We start from the raw sequence: 12,149 nt of genomic DNA on the forward strand, positions 1-12,149 counted from the left end.
CCTTTTTACATCAGCCTATGTCACAAAGTGCTGTACAGAAATCCAGCCTAAAACCCCAAACAACAGCAATGCAGATGTAGAAGCACAGTGGCTAGGAAAAACTTAATAGAAAAGCAGGAACCTAGGAAGAAACCTAGAGAGGAACCAGGCTCTGACGGGTGGCCAGTCCTCTTCTGGCTGTGCCGGGTAGAGACTACAAGAGTACATGGCATTAAAAGGCCAGATTGTTCTTCAAGATGTTCAAACGTTCATAGATGACCAGCAGGTTCAAATAATAATCACAGTGGTTGTAGAGCGTGGAACAGGTCAGAACCTGAGGAGTAAATGTCAGTTGGCTTTTCATAGCCGAGCATTCAGAGGTAGAGACTGCAGGTGCGGTAGAGAGAGCGTTGAAACAACGTAGCACGTATGGTGAACAGGTCAGGTTTCCCTAGCCGCAGGCAGAACAGTTGCAACTGGAGCAGCAGCACAACCAGATGGAGTGGGAACAGCAAGGAGTCATCGGGCTAAGTAGTCCTGAGGCATGATCCTTGGGCTCAGGTACTTCTGGAGGGGAGGGAGAGAGAGAATTAGAGGGCACATACTTAAATTCTCACAGGACACCAGATAAGACAGGATAATGACACCAGATATAACAGACTGACCCTATCCCTCCGGCACATAGACTATTGCAACATAGATACTGAAACGGGTGGGTCGGGGGCACACTGTGGCACCGTCCAACGATACCCCCGAACAGGGCCAACCAGGCAGGATATAACCCCACCCACTTGAGGGATATCTTCAACCACAACTTACTGCCCTGAGACAAGGCCGAGTATAGCCCACTAAGATCTCCACCGCATGAGCATGAGGTGGGGTAAAACAGGACAGGAAGATCACGTCTGTGACTCAACCCACTCAAGTGATTCACCCCTCCTAGGGACGGCATGAAAGGGCACTAGACAGCCAGTGACTTATCCCCCGTAATAGGGTCAGAGGCAGAGAATCCCAGTGGAGAGAGGGGAGCCAGCCATGCAGACAGCAAGGGCAGTTTCTTGCTTCAGTGCCTTGCCTTTCACCTTTGCACCCCTGGGCCAGACTATACTCAATTATCGGACCTACTGAAGAGATGAGTCTTCAGTAAAGACTTAAAGGTCAAGTCCGAGTGCATCTCTCTCATGGATAGGCAGATTATTCCATTAAAATGGAGCTCTATAGGAGTAAGCCTGCCCTGCCTCCAGCTGTTTGCTTAGCAATTCTAGGGACAGTAAGGAGGTCTGCGTCTTGTGACTGTAGCATACGTGTAGGTACGTATGGCAGGTTAGCAGTAAAACCTTAAAATCAGCCATAACATTAACAGGAAGCCAATGTAGAGATTTTCTGTGTCAAAATTTTGGCTTTTTCAAGAGAGGCTTTATTACTGCCACTTTTAGTGAGTTTGGTACACATCCGGTGTATAGGGTAGAGGTCGACCGCTTATGATTTTTCAATGCCGATACCGATTATTGGAGGACCAAAGAAGCTGATACCGATTAATCGGCCGATTTATAAAAATACATGTATTTGTAATAATGACAATTACAACAATACTGAATGAACACTTATTTTAACTTAATATAATACATCAATAAAATCAATTTAGCCTCAAGTAGATATTGAAACATGTTCAATTTGGTTTAAGTAATGCAAAAACAAAAGTGTTGGAGAAGAACGTAAAAGTGCAATATGAAAGCCAACATTTCAGTTCCTTGCTCAGAACATGAGAACATATGAAAGCTGGTGGTTCCTTTTAACATGAGTCTTCAATAATCATAGGTAAGAAGTTTTAGGTTGTAGTTATTATAGGACAATTTCCCTCTATACCATTTGTATTTCATTACCCTTTGACTATTGGATGTTCTTATAGGCTCTTTAGTATTGCCAGTGTAACAGTATAGCTTCCGTCCCTCTCCTCGCTCCTCCCTGGGCTCGAACCAGCAACACAACTACAACAGCCACCACATCGAAGCAGCGTTACCCATGCAGAGCAAGGGAAACAACCACCCCAAGGCTCAGAGCGAGTGACGTTTGAAACGCTATTAACGCGAGCTAACTAGCCAGCCATTTCACTTCGGTCACACCAGCCTCATCTCGGGAGTTGATAGGTTTGAAGTCATAAACAGAGCAATGTTTGACGCACAACGAAGAGCTGCTGGCAAAACGCACGAAAGTGCTGTTTGAATGAATTTTTACGAGCCTGCTTCTGCCTACCACCGCTCAATCAGATACTTGTATGCTTGTATTCTCAGTCAGATTATATGCAACACAGGACACGCTAGATAATATCAACCATGTGTAGTTAACTTGTGATTACGATTGATTGTTTTTTATAAGATAAGTTTAATGCTAGCTAGCAACTTACCTTGGCTTACTGCATTTGCGTAACAGGCAGTCAGTCTCCTTGTGGAGTGCAACGAGAGAGGCAGGTCCTATTGCGTTGGACTAGTTAACTTTAGGTTTGCAAGATTGGATCCCCCGAGCTGACAAGCTGAACATCTGTCTTTCTGCCCCTGAACGAGGCAGTTAAACCACCGTTCCTAGGCCGTCATTGAAAATAAGAATGTGTTCTTAACTGACTTGCCTAGTTAAACAAAGATTAAATAAAGGCGCCCAAAAATACTGATTTCCGATTGTTATGAAAACTTGAAATCGGACCTAATTAATCGGCCATTCCGATTAATCGGTCGACCTCTAGTATAGGGAGCCATTTATTATGTTCAACATAGGAGGACCAAGCACAGGAAGTAGCTCCCTCAGTAGTTTAGTTGGAATAGGGTCCAGTATGCAGCTTGATGGTTTAGAGGCCATTACTATTTTCATGAATGTATCAAGAGATACAGGATCTAAAAACTTGAGTGTCTCCATTTTTCCTAGGTCCTGGCAGTTCTGAGCAGACTCCGGACAACTGAGCTTTGGAGAAATACGCAGATTCAAAGTGGAGTCTGTAATTTGCTTTCTAATGATCATGATCTTTTCATCAAAGACGTTTATCACTGCCGAAGTGAAAGCTATCCTCTCTTGTTCAATGCTGTTTTTTAGTTAGCTTTGCGACAGTATCAAAAATACATTTGGGTTCTCTTTCTCCTCAATTAGTTTGGAAAAATAGGATGATTGAGCTGCAGTGAGGGCTCTTCGATATCGCATGTTACTGTCTTTACAAGCTAGTCGAAAGACTTCTAGTTTGGTGGAGCGCCATTTCTTTTCCAATTTTCTGGAAGCTTGCTTCAGGGCTCGGGTATTTTCTGTATACCAGGGCGCAAATTTCCTGTGACAAATGTTTTAGTTTTTAGGGGTGTGTCTGCATCTAGGGTATTATGCAAGGTGAAATTTAAGATCCCCAATTAGATGGTTCAATTATATTTTTACTCTGACATCCTTGGGTAGGTGGAGGTAGTCTGGAAGGGCATCTAGGAATCGTTGGGTTGTCTGAGAATATATAGGACAGCTTTTGATGATCCTTGGTTGGGGTCTGAACAGATTATTTGTTGCGATTTGCAAACGTAATAAAATGGTGGTCCGAAAGTCCAGGATTATGAGGAAAAAAATTTAGATACACAATATTTATTCCATGGGACAACTAGATCCAGGGTATGACTGTGACAATGAGTCCAGAGACATGTTGGACAAAACCCACTGAGTCAATAATAACTCTGAAATCCTTTTGGAGTGGATCTGTGGACTTTTCCATGTGTATATTAAAGTCACCAACAATTGCAATATTATCTGCCATGACTACAAGGTCTGATATAAAATTCAGGGAACTCAGCGAGGAACGCTGTATACGGTCCAGGAGGCCTGTAAACAGTAGCTATAAAAAAGTATTAACTTCTTCCTAATATTGAGTTGCACTCCCTTTTGACCCTCAAAACAGTCTCAATTTAGGGGCATGGACTCTACACGGTGTCAAAAGCATTCCACCGGGATGCTAACCCATGTTGACTCTAATGCTTCCCACAGTTGTGTCAAGTTGGCTGGATGTCCTTTGGGTGGTGGACCATTCTTGATACTTACGGGAAGCTGTTGAGTGTGAAAAACCCAGGAGCGTTGCAGTTCTTAACACACTCAAACCGGTGTGCCTGGCCCCTACGACCATACCCCGTTCAAAGGCACTTAAATATTTTGTCTTGCCCATTCACCCTCTGAATGGCACACATACACTATCCATGTCTCAATTGTCTCAAGGCTTAAAAATCCTTCTTTAACCCGTCTCCTCCACTTCATCTACACGGATTGAAGTGGATTTAACAGGTCACACCAATAAGGGGTCGTAGCGTTCTCATTGACTGGTCAGTCAATGTGCCTCAGTGTATATGCCTTCATAGACTCGTAGCTTTCATCCGGCACCCAATTGTACATGCTCCTATGAACTTCACATGTTGGTGCTCATGAGTCCTTTACATGGAAATGACCTGGATAAGGGAAGTCCCACGGCTGAGTTCTTTGTGACAAAGGACCCCATTGACCTTTACCCTTAGGCAGCGGGATATGACACGTTGAGTGTCCCAAATGGCACCCTGTTCATAGAGCTATGGTTGGAAGTAGTGCATTATATAGGGGTTAGGGTGGCATTTGGGAGCCAGGTGTTATTTTCACAGCATTAAGAGTGGTCGATGTCACTGGAACACCAACAGATCTTCTCTGTGTGAAAGAGGACACACAAACAAGCTATTTTCAGCAGGACTATTGTACTTTTTTCTAAAGTGCTTCAATGGGGAACAAAGTTACAGTTAGTTTGAATTGACCCCCCCCCCCTCCCCCTCTCTCTCTCTAGAAACCGCTATCGCTGAGTTAAGCAAATCCTCTATAACGCTTTAGGGCGCTGTAGAATATTGTAGGTATCAACATAAAGTACTGAAAGCTTAAGCCTGCAGTGTTTTCAAATGTAGGAGTTCTTTCTGTGGTTGTTAAATGTACGAAGCCTACGTTTCTTCATGAGGCCGTTATGTTTTTATAGTGTCAAACCAGCTACTCCCTTCCCGGGTCTCGTTTGTTTACGTCCTGTTTGTTGCGAGCGGTGGAAAAAGTGTGCAGTGATTCATGGTGGTCAAAGGTCAAGCTCTCTCTGAAAAGGCACAGTGGTGGTGCCCCTCTGGCCCTGGCCCAAGGCTTGTTCCTCTGTGACCTTTCTGTGGGCCTGGGATAAGCTGTGAAAATGAGCGGTAAGGATTACGGAGGAGGAAAGTATTAATGACAATCCTACATCCGTTTCACTCTTTTTCTCTCGCGCGCGCTCTCTCATTCTCTGTGTATTCTATTGTGGCGATGACATACGCTACCGGACGGTGCACCAAATGCGAGAGTAGTTTGCGCCAACAACTCTGCAATAAATGCCGGTATGGCGGAACTGGCGTTGGGGTATGTGGAGGAAGTAAGGGCTACACACACACACACACACATCTCTCTTTCCCTCCCTTGCTTCTGTCTCTCCGGTTTGATGAGAGGTATAGTGCTAAAGAAAGCCCTCCCGTCTCTAAACCTTGCACCAGTCAAGTATGTGTAAATCCCAGGGTCGACACGTCCTAAGCCAAAATGGCTGGGCGCCGCAGTCAACAGTTTGGATCCCGTTACCGGGCAGAATGCGAGGGAAGTAGTGAGCGTGGGTGCCCGATTGGCTGCCGGGCGAGGTGGTAGGAAATGGGCCCGTCGGTGGGTCCCAGGGCAGAGGTGTGAGGGAGTCTGGGAGAGGTTGAGCAGGGTTGATGGATGACTCGTGTCATAATGTTCATAACATTCTTACGGCACTCTATCATAGGAGAATAATGTTCCCACTTATGACATCGATCTCCCAACACTTCACGTCCCAAAACGTTTGATAAGGTTCAGGCTCAACAGTGGGATGCAGTTTATTTTATATGTGAAGGGTATGTTAACTTTAGCCACAGCCTTCTTTGAATTCTATTTGGGGCCATTTTGGCATTAATCTTATAGGGCTGCATCTAGCCTTTACATGGCAAAGGTCACATAACCTGCTACTGTATACTGTAGTTCTCTATATGATTTAACATAGGCCTAGTTTAAATAGACTATTATAACAGGTTTTATATAATCAACATACCAGGACAGTGTTCCTTGTTATCCGTAGGTGACATACATTAAGCCAACCATAGAGTATTTGTATGAAGCCAACCACCCAAACATAAAAGTCACTGGGCTTAAGGTTCTTTTCTGGGATGTTTGCTAGTGGGGTGAAATATAGGCCTATGGCCCCGTTTTAATAGTTTTGGTCCACCCCTAAACTGAGTTCATATGTGCCCCAAATGGCGCTCTATTCCAGGGATAGTGCATTACTTTGACCAGAGCCCTATAGGGTCCCTGTTCAAAAGTAGTACGCTCTATAGGGAAAAGTGTCATTTGGGATGCAGACATTGTGCCACTGTAATTTGTGTTTATCCTGCTCCTCTCTGCTTTTTATAACCTGTCACTTACTTAGCTGGGAATGGCTGGACCCATATTGGTGCTGATAATGGATTGGGTGTTGAAATCAGGCCGGTGAGACAATGTTGACGTGCCCCGTCTAGTCCTGATTGGCTCATAGGTTTGTGTGTGCGCCAGCTTTTCGTCTCTGGTACTTTAATGTAATAATTCCAGAGCTGTTCGTGCAACATATTTGGTTCATTAGTTTCTCCCTTTAACAATCATGTATTACTGAAGTCTCTACCTGAACAGCAATCAGCGACAATGCCCAATTTGTGTTAAAATGCCGTAAGACTGGTCAGTACCAGGGTTGGATGAAAACGTCCCATTTGATCTTTCTTCATGACTAGAACTGAAATGGAACAGGCTGAAAATTGCTCTCTTTCTGGCCCTCAGAATAACAGACAGAATGACACACCGTTCCTTTTAGGTCCATGATCTGTCTGAATAGGTTACATCATTAGCACATGTCAATTCTCTGCTCGTCGAGATACCGCAGCTAGCGCTGCCAGTTGTCGCTTAATCATGACAGCTGACACCCCAATCACTGGGGTCCTCAAGGTGCCAGGCTTAGAATGGGACTACTTCAGTGGCAGGAGACATGTTATCATCTCGTCAGCGCTGCTTATTTCCATAGTGGCCGTCGGGACCTTTTTTAGAGGGGATTTGAGCGTTACCACTTCATCATTGGCAGGGTGACAGGGTCTCGGACTGTGTTGATCCAGGACGGGCAGCTGGCTGAATTTATGCTCAATTGACCTTTTTGTCACACTGCATAGTTGCTGGACATGCAGGTGGTTGAGAGTTTCTCTGGTCCTGCTTGTTAGCACTGAGCTAGCTAGCGGTAGCGGCTCAACTGTCGGTAGCACTATTGCTAGGACTTAGTTTGTTGTTAGCATCAGTTAGCACCAGGTTGTTGTTGTTAGCACAGTTCGAGGTTGACTTGTTGCTAGCTCTATTGCTAGGAGTTAGCTTGTTGTTAGTATCCGTTAGCATCAAGCTAACTAGTTGAAAGTATGAGCAAAGACTGCGCAGTATGAAGACAGGCTGTAATTGCTTCTCAGTGTGACATTGGCTAGCTAAGCTCATGTGCAGAAACACGTCATTGGGTCTAACGGTCGTCTCGCGCCGAACTTCACGAGAATAAAAACGTGCCAGTTTGCCACTTCACGAAGTTGGAGTAATAACATGTACGACTTCTTAGGGCTGCAATCCCGTTAACGGGATGATATGACAACAGCCAGTGAAAGTGCAGGGCGCCAAATTTAAAACAACAGAAAACTCATAATAAAAATTCCTCAAACATGTATGTATCTTATACCGTTTTAAAGGTAATCTTGTTGTTAATCCCACCACAGTGTCCAATTTCAAATAGGCTTTACAGCGTAAGCACCACAAACAGTTATGTTTGGTGACCACCAACTCACAGAAAAACCCAGCCATTTTTCCAGCCAAAGAGAGGAGTCACAAAAAGCACAAATAAGAGATCAAATTAATCACTAACCATTGATGATCTTCATCAGATGACACTCATAGCACTTCATGTTACACAATACATGTATGTTTTGTTTGATAAAGTTCATATTTATATTAAAAAAATCTGAGTTTACATTGGCGCGTTACGGTCACTAGTTCCAAAAACATCCAGTGATTTTGCATCATAAATGTAGATGAAAATACAAGTTATACACATGGAATTATAGATATACCTCTCCTTAATGCAACCGCTGTGTCAGATTTTTATTTTTTTATTATGGAAAAAGCAAAAAGGTTGTGCCTTTTTTAGATTTCGAGAAAATGAACAACTTAATAATTGTTCACTTCTCACATTGACTTCTCAAACCACAAACCCTGGTCTGCTTGGTTGGCTTCACAAATGTTCCCGTAAGTCTTGCGATTTCGCGCTATGTGGTGTTAGTTAGCATCACATTAGTTAGTTAGCATCAGAATCATTTCAACACCTATTCGATTAACAGGGATTTCTGTGTCCCGAAGCATGTGGATGATAAAGACTTGCAATTCAGGTTGCATGACCTTAACTTTACAATTAGACAAATATACTTTGTGTGAAATGAAAGTCCTCTATGTATTGTACGGTACATTCACATGCGAGGCATCCATATTTATAGCTCAATAATACATGTTAAGTAAAGTTCGGAAGTAATCTTTGCAGACCATTGGAGCCATTTTAACGCAAGAGGAAGTTCTAGCAGTGGATGGAATACAACTTGTTTTTCCTCTCCCATCACAGATGGGGATAGCATTGTCCTCATCTCTCCAACGACATGAAACTCTCCGTTTCCCTTAGCACGTTCACAGTGGGAACCCCATAATAGACACTGTGCTGTACGTCATTGTGCCTTTCTGCAAACAGCATAAATGCATCGCAGACCTCACAACACACAAAGCTACACCCCAAATGGCCAAAGTAGCTCTTGTGGTTGGCAATTGTAGGAGTCACCCAAAATCCACAAGAAAAGGGAGTGGTTGGCACAGCAGTTTCTGTAGGCTTGTTTGTTATGGAAGCCTCTGCCTCAAAATGGTAACAAGTAAAACATCAATCTCTCTCTTTATTCCACTATTTCCTTGAAAGCTTCCTCATCTCATTACTCATCTTGATGAAAACATGTAATTGAAAACCTATCCAGTCTTGTCATCCATCTGTTTTGATTGGAAAGTAGTAAATGAAGTATGAGTAAGTAATGATGCACTACAGTATTTTGGGGCGAAGCCCGTGAGAGAGCACTGGAGTGTGAGCCGGTGAAGTTCACCGGAGAAATTGCGGTAATGAATTGAGGTTCGTCCACGATAACTAACTCCTTTTGTTAAATATGTTGAATAATTGATCAGGCTTGGCTACCTCATCAGTGACCACCAGTGAGTTTAATTTGACTCATCCATTCGGGGATCATTAAAGGAACTTAATGAACATCTCAGGGACCAGGCGGATGAAGCTTTATGTTATGTTGTGTATGTCCCTTGCTGCATCTGTTTGGTTTACTGCTGCGTTTAGAGAGGTGGAAGTTGTCCAGTAGCTGTGTTACAGCATGGGATGACCAGCCTCTAAATGCAAGGTGAATATAGCTCTAGTTACATCACTTGCCTGCGAATAGCTGGTCGGGATAGGGTGGAGGGGCCTGTGTGTGTGTGTGTGTGTGCGCTTAATGTTTATGTGCTCGCGGATCATCACACTGAGCCGGGCCAACTTTTCTGACAGATGATCAAACCGTCAACAGCAGAGAGCAAAAGCTTGTGTCCTGCATGGGCTATATCAAATGTGGCTTGTTGCTCAACATCATTTCTGTGTGGGAACTCCACTTTACATGGCGCCCAATAAGTTAATGGCACACACATAATCGTTCAAATAGCGACGCTGGGGAGAGATGGGTGTGCGTTACCTATTTGACACCTCACTCCGCGCAGTCTGCCCATTCCGTCCCCCTTCTAGTCTATCCATCATTTATTTTGACTCTGCTGCTTATCCTGACAGAGGAATGCCTGTCTGCTACTGAGCTACTGCCCCGCTGACATAGCTCATGCCTGGGATGGGGAGGTGTGTGTGTGTGAGCTTGTGGGTTTGTAACTGCGTGATGGCTACGTGTATTGTATGCATGTAGGCAGAAGCAGATCCTGTCACTTTATCCACCCCCCCCCATACACATTCCCACACACTCTGACCCACCTACTCTAGGGGTAACTTTCCAGTCCTGTAGTTGCAGCATGTCTGTGTCTCAAAATAGCCCTCTCTCATCACTGCTTCACCTAAACAGGGAACTCTCTCGCTCTCTCTCTAACTCTGTTTTCCTCTTCTCTCTGTTGCATCTGGGTGCTTCCCAGGAAAGGACAGACTAGGCTTTGGATTTAAAGCCTGAGGAGGAGTGCGGAATTCTCCGGAACGAGTGAAGAATTGAGATCACTGATGCCCGTCTCTCCCGAATAAGTCTCCCAGCTTTTGATTTTTATGACGGTAAGATTTTTCTTTTTGCCACTCTTGCACTAGCTGTCTGTACCTGAAAGGTAATGAGTTTTTGCTGTGTTTGCAGGTGTAATGTCAGTCAGAGTAGGCTTTGTTTGAACGGACATGCCTCACAAACCATTGGGAGTCGAGCACTTGCGTATCAGTGGACTGGATGTAGGATTTTGATAACAATTCATAAGATCAACAATGAGGGTAAAGTGAATGGAATAGTCCAGCAGTAATTTATTTTTATTTATTTATCTGTTATTTTACCAGGCACTCCAAAATTATGAATAATAAAGTATTTATTTTTTACAATTTTTTTAAAGTCTATTTGCTTTTTGCATTATAGTATTTTTTTTATTTTTTTATTTTATTTTATCTTTATTTAACTAGGCAAGTCAGTTAAGAACAAATTCTTATTTTCAATGACGGCCTAGGAACAGTGGGTTTAACTGCCTGTTCAGGGGCAGAACAACAGATTTGTACCTTGTCAGCTTGGGGATTTGATTTTAGTCATTTGTTTTTGATTGAGAATCTGCACTTTAAAAATGTTTTTGTAATATGATTAGATCGGATACTCTATCTCTGTCTGTTGGAACAGAACAGTACCACTACATCCCAGCACTACACCATAGCCAAACCCAACAGTGGACAGGACAAAAATGGTTTCAATTAAAAGCAGGGTTTTTCTTCCCGAACCTCTAACCTCAGGAAAAAGCCAGACAAAAAAACGTACTCTGCTTTCATTTGGAACATAGGAACATCTAACCCAAACCAGGCTCTTCAGATAGTCTACAATACAGCCACAAAAAACAATACTTTGCTTGCATTTTCACCTCTAACATGTCGGCTGCCTGTCAAAATGGTGTATGGCCTTTAGGGCTTTCGCCTCTGCAGTCTTGTCAATGCTCATCATGTTTACACAGCCTCGCTGGTCCCGTGCCACTTGTCTGTCTTGAACCCTGATGTGTCATCATATTGCAAATACAACATGGCTAAAATATTGAAAGAGCGTGAGAATGGAGAGAAGATGGAGGCAGAGAGAGAGAGTGACATGGATTGAATTTTGTGCAGTATCCGGAAGGTTTCCATAACTCTAATTTGAACCCATATTGAAAGACAACCGAAACGAACCAATTCCCCAAACCCCCCCCCCCCCCTGCCTTTTCTCTCCCTCTCTCTCCCTCCTACTTCATTCTACCCTTTTCACTTTTTCATCCTGCTCTTTTTCCCCTCCACAATTATCTGTCCATTAGGCCAGTCTCTGAGGTGTTGTGGAATGCCACCTTGACCCCACCCACCCCTTGAGTCCACACTCTCACATGCAGAGAGAGAGCGAGAGAGCGCGGCTCCCTTGGCCCTTGTTCCCCCTGACCTCACACACACACAGGGACGCTTTGTTGCATGCCCATTGGCGAATGGGACAAGGACATTTTTACCCCCCCACCACCACCACACTTTCGGGTGACGATTTCACCTCACAGGGTTGTGTACGCACAGTGTCCACAGTGATCAATCGATAGGGCGTTAATGGATGGAATGTGGTTCAGTTTTATTTACAGGAAAAGGGTTTCAATTTAGTTCAGGAAGATGAGGGCTTGATAGGCAAGAGGTCTCAGTTGAAGTATTAGCAGATTTCGGGTTAGGTTGAAAAATGTTGACGATAAATGTGTCTGGTTTGGCAACTCTTGTTTTTTTAGTTTTTTTTTATCTTCCTCATACCATGCCGTTTAGGGTCATTTGTTAAAAGACC

General features: G+C 43.8%; 1 protein-coding gene across 1 annotated transcript in view; it reads left to right on the plus strand.

Moving 5' to 3' along the window:
- Positions 1 to 12,149, plus strand: part of LOC115137329 (sorbin and SH3 domain-containing protein 2-like) — a 106,018-nt gene that overhangs the window by 8,178 nt on the left and 85,691 nt on the right. The window contains 1 exon segment of the mRNA XM_065024758.1: positions 10,273 to 10,402. The gene's annotated coding sequence lies outside the window, so the exon portion shown is untranslated.

This window comes from Oncorhynchus nerka, linkage group LG11 (assembly GCF_034236695.1).
Source record: "Oncorhynchus nerka isolate Pitt River linkage group LG11, Oner_Uvic_2.0, whole genome shotgun sequence".
Classification (NCBI taxonomy): Eukaryota; Metazoa; Chordata; class Actinopteri; order Salmoniformes; family Salmonidae; genus Oncorhynchus; species Oncorhynchus nerka.